The sequence below is a fragment of the Sminthopsis crassicaudata genome, chromosome 5 (genome assembly GCF_048593235.1).
Source record: "Sminthopsis crassicaudata isolate SCR6 chromosome 5, ASM4859323v1, whole genome shotgun sequence".
NCBI classification, from domain to species: domain Eukaryota; kingdom Metazoa; phylum Chordata; class Mammalia; order Dasyuromorphia; family Dasyuridae; genus Sminthopsis; species Sminthopsis crassicaudata.
Window position 1 is genome coordinate 168,913,842 of NC_133621.1, and position 18,486 is coordinate 168,932,327.

General features: G+C 34.5%; 1 long non-coding RNA gene across 1 annotated transcript in view; it reads right to left on the reverse strand.

Annotated features, from left to right (window-relative positions):
• Positions 1-18,486, reverse strand: part of LOC141542537 (uncharacterized) — a 220,607-nt gene that overhangs the window by 160,148 nt on the left and 41,973 nt on the right. The window contains exon 2 of the long non-coding RNA XR_012482191.1: positions 16,436-16,552. This is a non-coding gene — a long non-coding RNA (uncharacterized LOC141542537). The remainder of the gene's footprint in view (positions 1-16,435; positions 16,553-18,486) is intronic.

The following is an 18,486-nucleotide window of genomic DNA, read 5'->3' on the forward strand; positions in this document are numbered from 1 at the left end:
ATAAACATTCAGAAGATCAGCAAGTTAACATCTTGGCCAATACAACTTGAGATCCTACCTTTTAATGTACTTTAAATTCTTACCACATATGTAGTAGTACAGATCCCATCCCAGGATTGTTATCTCATGGGATTCAGAAAGTGACACACTAAATTATTAAACACGTTTCTTTTAATAACTTATAATAACTTGGCCATATTTCCTACAATCTTATGTATCGTGATACTAAACCTGAAATCATAAAATGTTAGAGCTTGAAGGAAACTTGGAGATCATCCAATTCAACTGTTTCATCTCTCTTCACAAGTCTTATAAGAGAAGGCATTAAGAGTATTGACTATAGATTTTCCTCAACACAATGTTAAAAATGAAAATTATGATTTTTCTGAAATCCTTACTTTTGACCTACTAATCAAGATAAAGGATTCTTTACTGAAGGGTCGAGGAAAGAGTGTGTGGCTTTTGAGGGTATGTCCCCAATAATTGTATTCTTTAATGGTCCTATAATCTTCAATTTATTTGAGCAACTAGGTGATAGAAGGCTGGAGTGGGAAGACTTGAGTTCAAATTCAGCCTCAGTTTAAGTCACTTAACTGATGACTGTTTCAGTTTCTTTATATCTAAAGTGGTGATAATAATAGCATATATCTCCAGGGTTAAAGTGAGGATTAGTATAAACCTTAAAGTACTATTGTATATAAAAGCTATTTTCTGAATAATCTGAAAGTAGATGTTTATGTATATGTTATGTATATGTAGCAGAAAAGCCAGTAAGAATCTTTTTGTACTTAAGAATGACTTTAAATGAACCTTAGACTGGATTTCAGAAGGAATAGATTCTAATTTCAACTCTGTCTCTATTAACTAGACTCCAGTTTTCTTACCCTCAAAAGAGAAGAGCTGTTCTAGAAAATTTCTAAGAGTTCATTATTTGAATGGTTCATCTATTTGCTTATGTTCTATGTGTGTCATTTTCCAAAAGCTAGATGAAATTAATGAAAAATTGAATTTATAAAATATGGTAAAGAAATAATTTTATTACTATTGTATAGGTAAATTATTCCTCATGCTTATTAACCAAATTTTGCCAAATTGAAATGCTATAGTACCTCCTTGAAAGATTTTCAATTAGCATACAAATTGCATGTAAATGATACTTTCTAGAATTCTTAAAAACCTATGGATTTATTGATGAATCATTTCCTTTCAAATCTTATTTAATATTAGCAAATCCTTTTAAATCTAGAATGTGGTAAAATTATGCTTGTCCCAAATCTTTTAATAGACCACAGGACCTTGGACCAAAAGTCTCAGGTTCAAGTTTTTGTTCCAATAATAATCAGCCAGATACTTTGGAAAAGTTACTTTTCTGAACTTGTTTCTTTCATCTTTAAAAAGGCAATGATATTTGTATTTGCTAAATCACAGAACTGTTGTAGGGAAAATGCTTTTTAAATTGTAGAGTGGAAAGCACATTATTAAACGTTAATTGCTTTAAGATTTTTGGGACACTTTATATCTATAATCATTTACTATTACTTTTATGTTCATAAATTGATAGAGTCCAAGTTTATGAGATTATATTATATCCATATAATAGCTAATATTGAAAGTGTATACTAATTGCCAGGAATTATGCTAAACACTTTACAATTATTATTTCATTTGATCTTCACAACAATACTAGAAGGTCTATTATGTCCCCATTTTAAAGATGAGGAAACTGAAGCAAACAGAGGGTAAATGACTTATTCAGGATTACATGGCTAGTAAGTGTCTGAAGCCAAATTTGAACTCAGATGTTTTTTACTCCAAACCTAGCAGTTAATCCACTATACCACAGAATTATCTGGTGTGTTATCAGATTTTTCATAGATAATTCAGATAGTTTCAAAATAATGAAGTAATAATATAAATGAAAATGTTATTACACAATCAATTATAGCTTTTTTAGCCTGGAAAAAAACCTGCAGAAGAAATTGAATTACAAAATTTTAGAGTTAGAAGAGTCTTTAGAAATCCTTTAATCCAACCTCCTCATGAGGAAACTGAGACGCAAAGTGTTAATGATTCATCCAAAATTACATTTAATGACAGAGCAAGACCAAAGAGGCAGTATGGTGTGTTGGAAAGTGCACAGGACTCAGAAGCAAGAGAACTGGGCTTTTGCAATTAATTAATTGTGGGACCTCAACCATCTGATTTATATTTCAGGATCTCAAGAAGGTTAGACCATATTTTCTCTAAGATCTCTTTCATAATTCCTTGGCTTGATAACTCTCAAACCCAAAACTCATGACTCTTACTCCAGCATCCTAATGTATTTCACTCATCTCTTTTTTTCTTATTTATACATAAAATTATGCACTACAAATATTTTTAAAGGCATCTTCTGACCAAAAGACACCCATAAAGACCCAAGTAGGAAAATAACCAATAGTACTTATTTGGAATGGAAAATAAAGGTGATATAAAAAAATAATAATTGTGAAGATAGTGGTTTGATCTCTATCATTTATCTCTCTTTGTGGAATTAGCTAAAACCACTGTAGCCAAACCCTGTGTGTTTATTTGAACTACCAGTTAAAATTGTTTTCTAGGTTGAAGAGCCTGACAAAGAGTCATCTTTATCCAAAGGAAAATCATTTTGCATGATCAAATTGACACAGTATGTAGAGTGAAGGTCCTGGGATGTCTTACTAAGCTGCAGGAAAAAAACTATGGGACTTTGTATTTTGTACTAGGATTTAAAGGAGAAAAGAACAAATCAATAGATGTATTTTATAAATGCAAAATGCTGAAAAAAAAAAAAAAAACAGGAAATGATGACACCTACACCCTCAGAAGAGGAATCCCAGGACCAAAAACCCATTTCCTGTCTTACAAGGTAACTGAAACAAATGTCTTTTCTTTATCTGAAATCTGGTTCCTGTGCCACTCCTCATCAAGACCTCTCTGAAATATTGGTTCAATGTAGTTAGGAGGACCATTTGGTTGTTTTTTCCTTTTTTTTTTTTTTTAAATCAGACTGATGAGAATGATTTTCTTCTCCTTCCTTACACAGGAACAACAAGAGAAAGAGAAAATAGCTTTTCTTTATTGTGTCCACTGGCCAAGATAGCTTAGTCAACAGAGGCCCTGAAAAATATTGTAGGTGCAGTTTGGTCTATGCATTCTGACCAAAACACATAATAATAAACTCTTTCCTCTGTTCCCATCACTGTCCTGATTGATGAGCCCAATATATGCAACTAAGCCTTGCACTCACATCTCTATACTTACTGCCATCTCTTGGAACTCAAAACTTCTATCTTTAGTCAGCCCAACAACCTATGTGGGATAGAAATGGCTTGCATAGAGTTTGGAAAATATTTATTGTTTAGTCATTTCAGCCATGTTTTTCTCTTCAAGATTTCATCTAGAATTTTCTTGACAAAGACACTGGAATGGTTTGCCATTTCCTTCTCCAGCTCATTTTACAGATAAGAAAACTGAAGCAAACAGAGTAACTTGCACAGATAAGTCTCGGAGGGTTCTGAATTCAGGCCTTCCTAATCCTAGGCTGGATGGACTGCTGTCTACTTGCAACACTCAGCTGCCCTGATGGAGAATGTAGTCAGAAATAAATGAGATTTATAAAACAAGCACTTTGCATGAGTTTTTCCTACATAACTTTCTCTAATCTTTTTCAAAAATTCTGTGAGGTAGATACTAAACGTATTTATAACTATTTTATGGATGAAGAAACCAGGACTTAGAAGTTATGTGACTTTCTCAGTGTCACACACCCAATAAGTGTCAAAGGTGACAAAGGTGACCTAGCCTCTAAAGCCTGCTGCCTCTCCAATCATTCTTAGGTTAGTTTTTATAAAATGCAAAGTAAAATAGAGACACAGCAATTTTCTAGTGATTTAGCTCTATGTAGAAAGTCATCTGTTACTTAAATTGAAACTTTTCATATTATAGATTTACTATTTTGTCTCCTTAGAGCTGGTATGTATATATATATATATATATGTATATATGTATATACATATATATATATATATATACATATATACATATTTTTTAAACTATTTGGGACCAAGGGCTTTGAGCGATAAACTCACTTTTGTTTTAAATACTCTAATATGGCCATCTCTACAGCCTAACATGGAATTATTCAATTTTTCACTTCCCTTTTTTTAGTGTATATTAGGACTAAATAATCTGCCTTAATAGGAAGGGTTTGCCTCTGGGACAATTGTATTTAGTATTTCTCCAGTTATCTTCTTTGGGATATTGGTATCTAAAAGTCTCAGTGAAAAAACAATCACTTCACTGATAAAAGAAGATAAAGAAGATGGTTGCTCTAGTAAAAGATCCATTACTTCAGTTTACAAAGGTAGAAATTATCTCTATCTAACAAGAATGAACTATCTCAGAAATAGTGAAATTCAGGGTACATTGTTAAGTGTTTAACAACCAGATCTTTTTTTTCTTTTTCTTTTTTTTTTTTAACTTACAACATGCTTTAGGGTAGTTTAGACTGTCAGTAACATTTTCTCCATCCCTTTCTTAAGTCTAGATAATCAATAAAACAATAAATCAACTCCTGATTTGGAGCATTTTGCTGATTTCCAAGATCTAAGTGTTCTCACTAAAAAATTAACAGTTGGCTTTTCCTAGATCCAACATTGTACTGGTTCTATGGAATTGGAAATCTTCTACCAAAGAAAAGCTGAGTGATCATTTATGGAGGTTATTGTACACAGAATTTATGCATCAACTAAGGACTAGAAAACCTCCAATATTTTTCTAACTCTAGAATTTTTTCCCCCTGAGACAATTGGGGTTAAGTGACTTGCCCAGGGGCACACAGGCAGACCATGTTAAATGTCTGAGATCAAATTTGAACTCAGGTCCTCCTGACTTCAGGGCTGGTGCTCTATTCACCCTGCCACCTAGCTGCCCCCTACCTCTAGAATCTTAAAAAAAAAAAAAGTCCCTCCAGGTAGACAATGATATTGTGAATTTTCGATTTAATTCAACAAATAAATTATCAGATAGCAATTATGCCCAGCTCTGTATTAGATATCTATAGATGATACAAAATAAATATAATACAAAGTCCCAGCCCCTGGGAGTTTACAATCTCTTTGGAAAGGCCAGGCCTAGTTACAGGAAACAATTAAGGAATAATATGTCAGTATCTAAGTGACAAAATGCACAATAGAGATAACAAGTAGATCAAAAGTTAGATTAGAGAGATCACTTTCAGTGCCAAGTAACTTTAGAGAAGATAACTCTTATCCCTCCTATTCTTCTCCTCCCCACCCCAAACCTAGATGCATACTAAGTAAAAGGCAGGTCTTGTTCCTTTTTGTTTTCAGCTTCTAAAAATTTACACACTTATAATAAATATTACCCCAAACCCAAAGAAACTTTGCTAAAAAGGTTCAAGAACTTTCTTCAATACATCAAGGTTTCCTTTTTTTTTCTATATATGAAGTCATGGCTCAGAAACTGAAATCTGTTGAAAAAAGATCAAGAAAGAAATTATAGGAATTCTTAACTCCCCCATTCTGCACCCCTGTAAATCAGACTTGATTTTTTTTTTCTGCCTTAAGCAAAACTATGGAGAACTGAACAATAGCCATTAGGGGGTTAGACTAAAGTTAAATTAGTGAAGGAGAGGGGGAAGGAAAAAGCATCTTGGCAGAAACAGAATCAGAAGATGCACATCGTGGGCAAGCTTTTGCCTCTTGATCTCCAAGTACAGTTTCTGCTGACCACCAAAAACTGCCTCTACTACAACAAAGATGTTTAAAAGAAATTTTTTTTTTTTTTTTTTTTTTTTTTTTATTGCTAGGCAGAAGACTCCCTACTAAAGTGATCTCAGAGGCCAACTAGTCAAATTTATACCTGAACAAAAGTCCCCTTAGCTAAAGGATTTTTCTCTAAGACTTCTAGGGAAGGAAAACCCATTACCTACTAAAGCATCCCCTTTCATTTTTAGACAGCTTGAATCATTAAGAAATTTTCCTTAAGTCAAGCCTAAATTTGCTTCTTTTTAACTTTAATTGTTGCTTTTAATTCTGACCTCTGGGATCAAGCTCAATTCATTCTTATCCCTCTTCCATTATAGAGTCCTCCAAACAATTGTTAAGTTCTTAAGAAATCTTGTTAGACTTATCATATTGCTGACTCATTTTGAGGTTGTAGTCCACCAAAACTCTCAGATCTTTTTCACATGAAGTTTAGCAACATCTTCCCAATCTTAGACTTGCAAATTTGGGTTTATTTTGTTTCAAACTAAGTTAAAAACTTTGCATTTGTCCCAATTCAATTTCATTTTCCTATTGATTTGATCAAATGTTCTAGGCTCTCATGAAACTTTTGGATATAGATTCTGTCATCTAGTGTGTTAGATTCTGATCTGTCAGCTGCAAATTATATAAGTATGCTTATCAATTCCTTTATTCAAGTCACTGATCAAAAATATTTAGATGGTGAAAGTGGATGGACCATCAACCCTGGAGTTAGTAGGACATGAGTTCAAATGTAACCTCAGATGCTTACTATTCTGTGACTGGGAAACTCACTTAACCCTGATTGTCTCAAAAAAAAAAAAAAAAAAAAGAAAGAAAAAGAAAAAAGTTACAGAACACAGGATCAAGCAAAGATTCCAGAAGATTTCCATCAGTGACTTCCTTCCAAGCCAACATTAAAATATTACTAACTTTTCTTTCTGTCTGGTCATTTAGTCAATTCTCAGCCTATCTACAACTTTCCACCTTTTCTACAAAAATACTACCAGAATGCTAGCAGTCCCTCTAATCTACCAATCTAGCAATCAAATTAAAAAACAAAAAAACAAAAAAAAAACATCATTTCTTTCCTTTCCAGGCATCTCTAACCATCTTTTTAATAATGATTTTTAGATTTTGCCAGGAACCAGTCAAGCTTACTAGCCTATGCTTTGCAGACTTTACTCCCTACTAGATAATCAACCAAAAAGTGTTTTGTGAAGCAGTGATGTAAATGTAAGATATCATTATTACCTAATCTAAGTACATGGCATTGCAGGGAGGATGTATCCTAGTGTGACTTGGACTTTAATGCTCTGCCCCTAAAGCCAAACATTGCCTTTATCTGCATATAGTATTTACAACATGATAACAACCTTTTTCTTAGCTCCATGTTATTCCATCTATCCTAGATGCCCAGACATGCCCAAGGAGCATACTTCTGGATCTGGGATGAGGAATGATAAGGAGAACTTTCTTTTCTCATTGTTGTCTCATTATCACAGCATAGTATCACTAAGTATTTATCATTTCCTAGCCGGAGGGGGGTTGGTTTATCGCTTTGGCCTTGTGTCTGGAATGTCCATGCTTTCTAAAAACTTTATAAATCCTATGAATCCTTTAATTCTGATGATTAATTAAAGTCTCTGGCAGGGAGTCTATTGGTCAGGACCTTTCACTCATTTATTAAACATTTATTAAGATCCTATTCCTGAAACACATATAAAAGTGAATAAAATTCAGCTCTTATCCTTCAGAAATATGTTATCTATAAGAAGAGATTAGATATCTACAAAAATAACATTAGTATCAAGTAGAATTTTTTAAGTGCTTAGAAGAAGTACAAAGTGACAGAACAATTGAGACGAGAGGGAAGACATTTCCCAGCTAGAATTTGGAAATATCCTTTGAACAAGGCCTTAAAAGATGGGTCTAATTTCAACAGAAAGTGACAGAGGTAAGGGGAATTCCAAGAGTAAGAATATCAAGAGCAAGAGCATGGAAGCTAAAAAGTGAGAGTCATTTGTAGAACAATAAGTAGCCCAGTTAAAGGTTTTTGACCAAGATAGGAGAGGGATCAAGACATTACTAAGGACAATATTAAGAATGTATAAGATGATAGTATAAATTGGCCAAGTTTCACAATATTTTGTGTACTTCATTTAAAAAAAAAAGATTCTTGAGTAACCATAAAAGGATAATAACCAAATAGTAGCAATTGGGAGTAAGGAGCATGCTGACTCCCTCCCAGTTTTAAAATTATATGATTTTATGACTTCTCTCCCAAAGAGGAGAAGGAGCATCCAGAGAAGATGGCTTCAAGACAAGAGATGTCCTAAATATATTAGCCACATTCTGCTTACAACAAGGAGGTAGGTAAAGTGTTGTAGGGAAGGTAGAGGATGTAGGAAAGGCTTCTTTAAATAGAACAGGTGTTCTATGGATACCATGAAAGGTTATGGATCCAGTTGAGATTGATGTAGATTAGTTTGTTTCCTGAGATAAGTAAACCTGAGATGTGGAATGGCTTGAATCTATGGCCAAAATTTTAGCTAAAAAGAATAAAAGAAACTGATAAGTTGGGGGTTATGCTGGGGGGACATATAAGTTATTGAAGAGAATTTAGTTACTAGACAATATTAAAACTAATTAGTCAGAAGAGACCAATCAGAAAGTAGTATCTTTCCCTTTCCACCATCCTAGTTCAGATCCTTTATCTCATCTTGCCAGCTTCTTAACTGATGTTTTTACCTTCAATCTCCCTTTTCCAATATCTTCCTTGCATACAGGTATAATCATATCATTCCCCTGGTTAAAAACTTTCAGTGGTTCCCCATTGCCAACCAAATAGAGTACACATCTTTTTAATGTAGCCTTTGAGACCCTCCACAATATAGCTTCAATTTAGCTCTCTGGGGTATGCCTTTTTGCATATTCTTTATTCCAGAGATCCACAGGCTGTTCATCAATTTTGTCCTACATTTAACCATGGCCTGAAACTCTCTCTTCTCTACATGTTTGCTTGTCAAACTTCTCTTTTTTTATACCTGGCTTTGGTGTCTCCTCCATAAAATCTTCCTGAGCCCATCCAAGTTAAAAATTCTTTCCCTCCTCAGATTTTCTTCAAACACTTTTCTTGTATTACGCCATTGCTCTTATCACATACTGTCATTTATTATACTTATTTGTGCAAATGTCAAATGCTATCTTCCATCCTTGCTCCCAGTTGAATTTTAATTTTGTTATTTTGTTTTGCTTTGTTTTGCTGAGGCAATTGGGGTTAAGTAACTTGCCCAGAGTCACACAGCTAGGAAGTGTAAAGTGTCTGAGGTCAAATTTGAACTCAGGTCCTCCTGACTTCAGGGCCGGTGCTCTATCTACTTGAATTTAAGTTTTTTGAGAGCAGGGACTGAGTCCTTTTATATCCTTGTGTTCTTAAGACCTGGCATAATGCCTTGAATATAGTGAACTCAAATAAAAGTTTGTTGAATTGAATTAAGGGAGTCAGGCCTCTGTAATTCCTTGAAAACTCAGTGAATGTGGATTCCCTTTCTAGGAGTATTAAAACTCAAGTCAGCTTGGTGCAGTTGATAAGAAAACTGTTCTCAGAGTCAGAAAGAACTAGATTCAACTCCATCTCTGAAATATGACCCTAGACAAGTTGCTTAAACTCTCAAAAACCAAAGGCAATTCAGAGCATATACTATTATAATTGCTGAGTTCATCAGGATTCTCTATTCCCACCCCACTAAGGAAATCACAGATATAAAGCCCCCAAAAGTGTTTTCCCTGCCCATTGGCAACTATATCCTGAGAAATTCTAAATAAGCACAACCACAGACAAGTACACTTCAACTTTTTTACTGTTAGAATATGCTCCTTTCTTCCTCTTGTTTGTGTTTGGTGCTCACAATTAAGCAAACAAGCTTGCCAGTCAGGTATTCCTATTTTTTCTGAAGGCTTTACATCAAGCCACATGAAGTGTCAACTTCAGGGCTCAAAAGCATCATACTACAAAGAGTATGATTTCATGTTTCACTGAAAGCATTAGATAAAAAAGGTCTCTTCCAAGAGGTTCCCAGAGACATGAGAGATCGAGTTTTCACACAGTGTGGGTTAATATCTTTGCCTTTATTTCCCCTATTTGCAAAATGGGCATTATCATGTACCCTATCTCTCTCTCTCAAGACTGCTAATGAATGTTTGCAAAGTGCTTTGAAGAGGCTAATTATTGTTATCCTTGAGTATATCAGTTTAGGTTTCTGAGACACCTGGGAGTCCCGAGCAGACCAAAAGCTACTATATTAAGGGAGCCAATGCTATTACTGTTATTATTTGTCATCCTCTGGGGCAGTATCAAGCCCTTAGGCTCAATTATCCAAATCAACTTTAAAATCTAGTGAGAGGAGGGAAGAGTTCTCACAATCAAGTCTCAGGGTTTCCCAAAGATGAGGAAGCAGATTTCATCTGATAGGGCCACTTGCCAGAGAAAAACTGGTTCTTAATGAAGATGGGTAGCATGGGATGAAGCCCTTTTCAGCCAGAATATTTTCCTATCCAGATCTCCTGACTCCATACAACCCTCTTCATGAAGGAATGCCTTACAGAGGATAGCAAAATGATTCTGTAATTCTGGGTTCAAACCCTGCTTCTCACAGTACAACCTCTGTGAGCTTGGGAAATAATAAATAATAATAATAATAATAGTTAGCATTTACATAGCACTTTAAAGTTTACAAAGTATTTCCACATGCCCTAACGCACTCCATCCTCACAACAACCCTGTGAGATAGATAATATTATTATCTACATTTTATAGACAAGGAAATTGAGACACAGAGAAGTTAAATTAAGTGGCTAGGGTCACAGAACAGGTAAGAATCTGAGGCTAGATTTGAACTTAGATCCTCCTGCATTTAAGACAAACCAAGAATGAAACTATCTATTACTTCTCAGTTAAGTGACACAATGAATAGAGTACCATTCCTAGAGTCAGGCAGGAATCTGAGTTCAAGTCTGATCTCAGATGATTACTAGCTGTTTCATCCTAGGCAAATCATTTAACCCTTTTTGCTTCTGTTTCCTCATCTGTAAAATGAGCTGGAAAAGGAAATAGCAAATTACTCTAGTAAATAAAAAAAAAATACTGATTTATTTTTCTCCAGTTATATATAAAAGCAACTTTTAACATTTGTTTTTAAAACTTTGAATTCCAAATTCTGTCCCTCTCATAGTCTATCTCTCAGACCTGTGGAGGAGGAAGGAATTTATGACCAGAGAACTAGAGATCATTACTGATCATAAAATAGAAGATTTTGATTACATCAAACTAAAAAGTTTCTGTACAAGCAATACTAATGTAAACAAGATTAGAAGGGAAGTAACAAATTGGGAAAATATTTTTATAGTTAAAGGTTCTGATAAAGGTCTCATTTCCAAAATATATAGAGAATTGACTCTAATTTATAAGAAATCAAACCATTCTCCAATTGATAAATGGTCAAAGGATATGAACAGACATTTATACAGTCAACAATGAGTTAAAACATTTTTCTTCTTACTGTAGATAGCTTTGATTATTTCACCTGATCATTTATCAATTGGGAAATTGTTCTTATTTTATTAATTTCATTCAGTTCTCTTTAGTTTTAAGAAATAAAGCCTACATCAGAGAAATTTGCTTCAATTGTTTTTTCAGTTATTTTTACTAACTGTATTTTTCTCCATCCTATTCCTTCCCTTCCCAATTTACTCCATTCATTCTCCCCTCTTACCCTATCCCTCCTCAAAAGCATTTGGTTTCTAACTCCCCAATCTTTCCTCCCTTCTATCACCACCACCCACCTCATTTTTTTTTTTTAATCCTTTTCTCTTCCTACTTTGCTTTAGGTTAAGATAAATTTCAACAACCAATTGAGTATTTATGTTATTTCATCTTTGAGCCAGTTCTGATAAGAATATAAAATTTATTCACTCCTCTTTACCTCCTCTCTCTACCTCTCTACTGTAAAAGTTTTTTCTTGCCTTTTTTTGTGAGATAATTTGCTCCTTTCTACCTTTCCCTTTCCTTTCCCCCAGTACATTCTTCTCTCACCCCTTAATTTTATTTTTAGATATCATATTCATATTTAATTCATACCCATGCCCTCTATTTATATATACTCCTTTTAATTTCCCTAATAAAGAGAAAGTTCTTATGAATTACAAGTTTAATTTTCCCATATAAAAATGTAAATAGTTTAAACTTATTAAGTCCCTTATAATTTCTCTTTCCTGTATATTTTTTATGCTTCTCTTGGGTCTTGTATTTGAAAGTCAAATTTTCTATTCAACTTTGGTCTTTTCAACAAGAATACTTGAAAGTCCTCTATTTCATGGAATATCTTTTTTTTTTTTTTCCTCTGAAGCATTATACTCAGTTTTACTGAGTAGGTGATTCTTGATTGTAATCCTAACTTCTTTTCCCTTCATTATATAAAATTTGAAGTCCTTCAAACCTTTAATGTAAAAGCTATTAAATTTTATTTAATTTTGACTGTGGCTGTATATACTTAAATCATTTCCTTCTAGCTGTTTGCAATATTTTCTCCTTGATCTGAGAGTTCTAAAATTTGGCTATAATATTCCTAGTGTTTTCATTTAGGGATGTGTTTCAGGAAATGATTGGTAGATTCTTTCAATTTCTATTTTACCCTCTGGTTCTAGAATATCAGGGCAATTTTCCTTGGTAATTTCTTGAAAGATGATGGATAGGTTCTTTTTTTTTTTTTTGATCATAGCTCCCAAGTAGTTCAATATTTTTTAAATTATCTCTCCCAGATCTTTTTTCCAGATCAGTTGTTTCGTCAACAAGATATTTCTCATTATCATTCTTTTGGTTTTGTTTTATTATTTCTTGATTTCTTATGAAGTCATTAGTTTCCATTTGTTCTATTCTAATTTTTAAGGAATTATTTTCTTCAGGAAGCTTTTGTACTTCCTTTTCCATTTGGCCAATTCAATTGTTAAGGAACTTTGTTTTTCAGTGAAATTTTGTGCCTCTTTCTCCATTTGTCCTATTCTGCTTTTTTAAAGTATTCTTCTTCTCATTGGCTTTTTGTATCTCTTTTACCATTTGGCTTAGTCTGTTTTTAAAGTGACATTTTATTCAGTATTTTTTGTATGTGTATCTTTTTTACCAAATTGTTGACTCATATTTCACAATATTCTTTTATCACTCTCATTTATCTTCCCAATTTTTCCTCTACCTCTCTTACTTGATCTTCAAAATCCTTTTTGAGTTCTTCCATGGCCTGAAACTAATTCATATTTTTCTTGGAGGCTTTAGACATAAGAGCTTGACTTTGTTATCTTCTTTTGAGTGTATGTTTTGGACTTCCTTGTCACCATAGTAATTTTCTACAATCAGGATTTTTTCTGTTGTTTAGCTCATTTCCCCAACCTGTTACTTGACTTTTCTTTGTTAAAGTTGGATTTTGCTTCCAGCAAGGAAAGTACACTGTCCCAAGCTTCAAGGATTTTGTGCAGCTATTTTCAAAAATATTTCCAGGGATCTATATATTTTCAGTTCTTCCAAGGTGATATGATCTAAGGAGAGGTATTTACTACTCTTCTGGCCTGAACTCTGGTCTGTAAGTAATCACAAGCATTCTTTTCTACCCTGGAACTGTGAGGATGATTTTGTGTTGTTCTGGAAACTTGTTTCACTTAGTCTTTACTGTGGATTCTGCCATTCTAGAATTTGTTTAGAATTATTATTTAAGGGTATTTGGAAGGATTTGGGAGGGAGCATACCTGGCTTTATTCCACCATCTGGCTCCAACTTCCACTTTAGTATCTTTTCCAAAAAAACTCCAAATGGGTCCACGGATAGTTAGATATGACTGAACCGATTCAACAACATGTTATTTTACATGCACTTAATCTATCTTTTGATTAATTTCAACATATGTAACTTGGAAAGGCTCTAGGATTCAATGCCATTTCTCTAAAATCATGTCTCATTTTGGTAAGAACAGAGAAAGATTTAGCAAGTGTATCTTTGGATTGTCATGATGGTAAAAGTCAAGACAAAGATGTAACTAGTCAAAGAAACTTCAAAAACACACACCCACTAGAATCTTGAAGTGACCTATGACCGGAAGGGGTGTAGGCCAGAAAGAGGGACATACAAAGAAGAAAAAACAACCTGTAAAAGACAAAAGATAAATTGTTTTGTGGCTAAACTCAGAGCAATAAGAATTGAATAAATTCTGGAAAATGGTCACCTCCCAGTTTAAATTGCTTCTTCTCATTCAAGAATTTGGTGAACTCTTATTTTAGAATCTATCTAATAGCAATCTCATCTTGCTGTTCAGTAGGTGGTCTTGCAGAACCACTAATCAAAATCCTTTAGAACAGAAAAGTTGTTTCACGTCTAGGGGAGGTTCCGCTTTGGGGATAGAAGGGAAAAGTCATTCCCTGGGAACAATACAAAATAATGTATTTTTATGAGTATAAGAGAAGAATAAAGTTTCTACTTAAAACTGCCAGGGTAATTTGAAATAGTAAATGCTATTATTATCCCAGTTACAATGCATTATTAATAATGATGCTAAGCTATGTTATAGTACTTTCAGGCTTCAAAGCAATTTAGAAACACAAACTAATTAATCCTTACCTCAGCATGGTGAAGTAATTAATAATATCCCCATTTTACATATGGGGAAACTGAGGTACCCAACAGTTATGTGACTTGCCAAAGAGCACAAAAAGGAACAACAATCAAAGTCATAGACCTTTCTGACTTCCAGTTGTATGTCCTCAGTGCCCCCCTTAGTCCCCATCCCAGTACTCATACTTAGAGGGAGAGGTTGGAAGGGAAAGACAGAAAACTTACAGACCTCCAACAGGATCTATGGAAGCAAAAAAAAAAATGATGGAGAAGAGTCACTTGGCTCTAAGTCTCCAGAGTACCTTGCCACAAGCAAAGTATGGTATAAAACTATTTTCCTTCAGTATTTTCCTTCCTCAATTTATTTAAAGCTTGCTGACTTTGGAGAAATGGCATAGCACGCTGTAAATGATGTATGAAATGAAAAAATAAAACCTCCTGCCCACATAGAGAACACAAGCACTGTGTAGATCAAGAATGCAGAGTGGTGTGTTTTTTCTCTATTTATTCTTTTTTGCAGCTGGTGCTATTCTGTGCCATACAACTCAACTGTAGGAAGAAAAAGAAAGGAGAGGGGGGGAAAAGATCACAAGCCAGCAGTCGAGGCCAAAAGAACACAACTTTTTCTTAACTGTTCTTTTTTAAAAGCTTTGTTTTCCTTCTCATTCCCCTGTAAAGAGACCATCAGCCCACCAAGAAACTCTACTTTTTTCATTTTTATTTTGGGAAAAATGACTCTTGGACTCCTCATTTTTTTCTCAAAAAAACAACAACAGCAACTTGATAGATTTTAGGTACTTTTTTATGGCTCCCTGTACACTCACTCTAAAAGGTGATGTGGTCGTTATCTTCAAGGCTGAGACAGACTGAAAGCATGAAAACATCAGAGTCATCAAGGTAGCAGAGGTCCATTGGTTCTTTCTGAGGCATAAAAATTGTCTTTTAGGCTTTTGGAGGCCTCTTCCTGCAGCTGCCCTTTCAAGAGTGAAGATAACTCAGCCTGCATCCTTTTCCTTTGACATCAATTACCCAGCAAATGCTAGGGGTTGGTGCTGGAGAAAATCTTCCTAGATTGATTGAAGCCAACTTGATGACTTCACTTAATTTTGCATTGCTTGGATATATGAGATTCATGACTAATAATTGTTCTTTGGGTTTTAGTTAAATCAACTCTCTGCTTGCTCTCAACCCTAATTGTGCGTTGTGCTTGATTTATGTGTAATATAAACAAATGCTGAATCCTATTTAGGAATATGGCTAACATTTTTAGTTTGTTGTCAATGTGTTATTTTATACAGGAGTATTATCTGGCTTATTCGTATGTAACCTGTTGTCTTAGTATTTGAATGTTATCTATTGGAGACCCTCAGGCCCTACCACATAGGACCATATCTGTCTAAATCAGGAGCCATATGCAAATTGGTATTTAATAAATTCAACAACCAATATTTGAGTAACTGCCTGATTATCTCCATTGTTAAATTTCAGAAGATGTCATAGTACATTAGATCAAGTAACAATATTGACACTTTTGATCATTTTTCATTTATAGTAAGGAAAGAGAAAAAGACATATATCATTAACCTGACAAGTGAATGAAAGAATCTGATCCTTTTCCAAACTTTTAAACATGCTCCTTCTAGGTAGGAATCTGTTCTCTAGCATCATCTTTTTAAATTATACTTTTGTTTAATCATCTATGAAATGAGGAGAATTGTCAAGAATTACAGAGGGGACTATGGATAGATTTCAAGGGCTCTTTAAACTTGGATGTGATAAAAAAAAAAACCCTCTAATTTCACTCATCACTGAAATTTAATATATCTTTCCATTATAAATGGACATTAATAAAGCAATATTCTGAAAAGGGATTCATAGCTTTCACTTACCTGTCAAAGGGATCTATCAAAAAAAAAAAAAAGTTTAAAATCCCTTCCTTAGAATGTTGTTAAGTATAGTATCTTTTATCTCTAAAGTGTGTGGAATTGTATACCTTATTTTCCTTCTATATGGTCTCTCCAACTTCATTTCCCAGGGCACTAGCCTATCTTGATTTTTCTTCTGAGTCTGATTTCCTCTAATGCCAGTAGATTGGAGATCAGGACCATTCCTATAGCAAAGGCATAGAATGCAAGTCAGCCAGTAAAGATGGTACAGGTTCAAAATTCCAATCTCACAGGAGCAGAGTTGAAAATTATTTCAGAGCTTTATAGGATTCTCACTTAGGAGCTAGAAAGTTCTAGTGCAACCTCCTCATTGTAGAGACAACAAAACTGAAGAGGAGAATTGAAATGATTTACCCAGGATTACACAGTTAGTAACAGGAAGAGCTGGGATGATGAACCCTGGTCCTCTGACTTCAAATTTAATCTTCTTTTTATTATTCTACATTGTCATTCAAGCCAACTCCTATTTGAACTAATACCACTGGTCCAATCTCTCCAATAATTAATCTTATAGCTTTCACTTGAAGATTGCTAAGGATATGGGACCCAATATCTCCTGGGGCTGAAAGGCAGAAAGTGGCCTCTTACCTAATCAAAAAAAATCAGCCTGGGAGAAGAGGACGGTCCAGATTTCTGGCCAAAACAGAAACAATTACTATTTACATTTACTCTGAGCCATTAGGGCCCAAACAATGACCAAGCTGGGACCTATTGTTGGCCAATCTATGAAAGCCAGAGTGATCTGGGTCTAAAGCATGGTCATTAAGAAAGAAATCTAGCCCACAAACCCCAAGATATCTTTCTAGGTTCCTGCAATCAAAATTTACATTCCTTTGGGCAGACCACCTACAGGTAAAGGTATGATTCTCTATGTGGACAGAGGGAAGGAAATACATTGTCAAGGAAGCACTAGATTGAGATTTCAAATAATGTAGCAAAGATAAGTTTTTGGGGGAAAGAGTAGTAACCAATTAGGCTGGTGCCTTCCTTCACAGGAGGTGTTCTCTAGCTGTGTGATAGAAGAGTGGGTAAAAGAGCCATCATTCAGTAAATCATCCTTCCCCCTCCCCAAACACACACAGTACATTAGTAACTATCATCGTTTGATTTGCAGCTTCATTGACCCCTGCTGCCTTGGCTAGCTTTTGCTAAGAAAAAAAAAATCTCCTTACAGACTTCTGTGATTTCTAGATTGGTAATTTCCCAATAGGATGCTACTCCCACCTCCACTTTCAGTCCATATTCACACCAATGACCAATACTGAAGGATATAGTAGAAATCTCATTTAAAAAAAAAAAACAAAAAACTCCAAAAGAATCAATCTCCCCAGACCCTTTCATCCATTTTTTTTTTTTGTCTTCATTTTGAACCTGAGTGGCCCCTGACAGACAGGAGTCAAAGCTTCATCTTAGCCATGACTTTCTCTCCCTTTAGCCTCCCCTCCAAGGAGTTGTAATTGAAGTTTTCTAAAGCTCCAAGTCTCTGAAGATATAGCTAAGGAGTGAGTGGACATCATTCCCCAAATGGTACTTATCAAACTCACAGAATTATTTAACACATATCTGGAATATGGCATTCTAAGGAAACTAATGTCAGGGTCATTTTTTTTTTCCTTACCTAATTTTCTCTCTACCCTTTCATGCATAGTATACATATCCTCATCAGTTTGGTAAGAGAAAAAACAATATCCTCTAACAACAGGGCTTTAAAAAAAAAAAATAGAGACATCTTAGCAGTGCCTGGGTGAAAAGCAGGCAGGTCATTGGAGTGGTAAGTGGAAGGAAAACCCTGTCATCAGTGCTGGCAACTTTATGGGGTAGTTCAAACAAATTTTTAGCAAAATAAATTTCCTGAAAAACTTTATATAAAACCCCAGAACACCTGTCAAGCAAACTAATTTTTTTCTTTTAAGAAAGGAGAAAAATGTGATTGGCTGGCTTCTTTTACAAAACCTACAAAACTCAAATCTGGCGTTAAAGTGCCAAAATATCTTTGATAGCACATTTACACACCTATAAAAACAAAATTTTGGTCAGAAACCCAATAAATGATTTTGAGGTGGCATTAAAGCCATACAGCTGCAAAAACACAAACTAC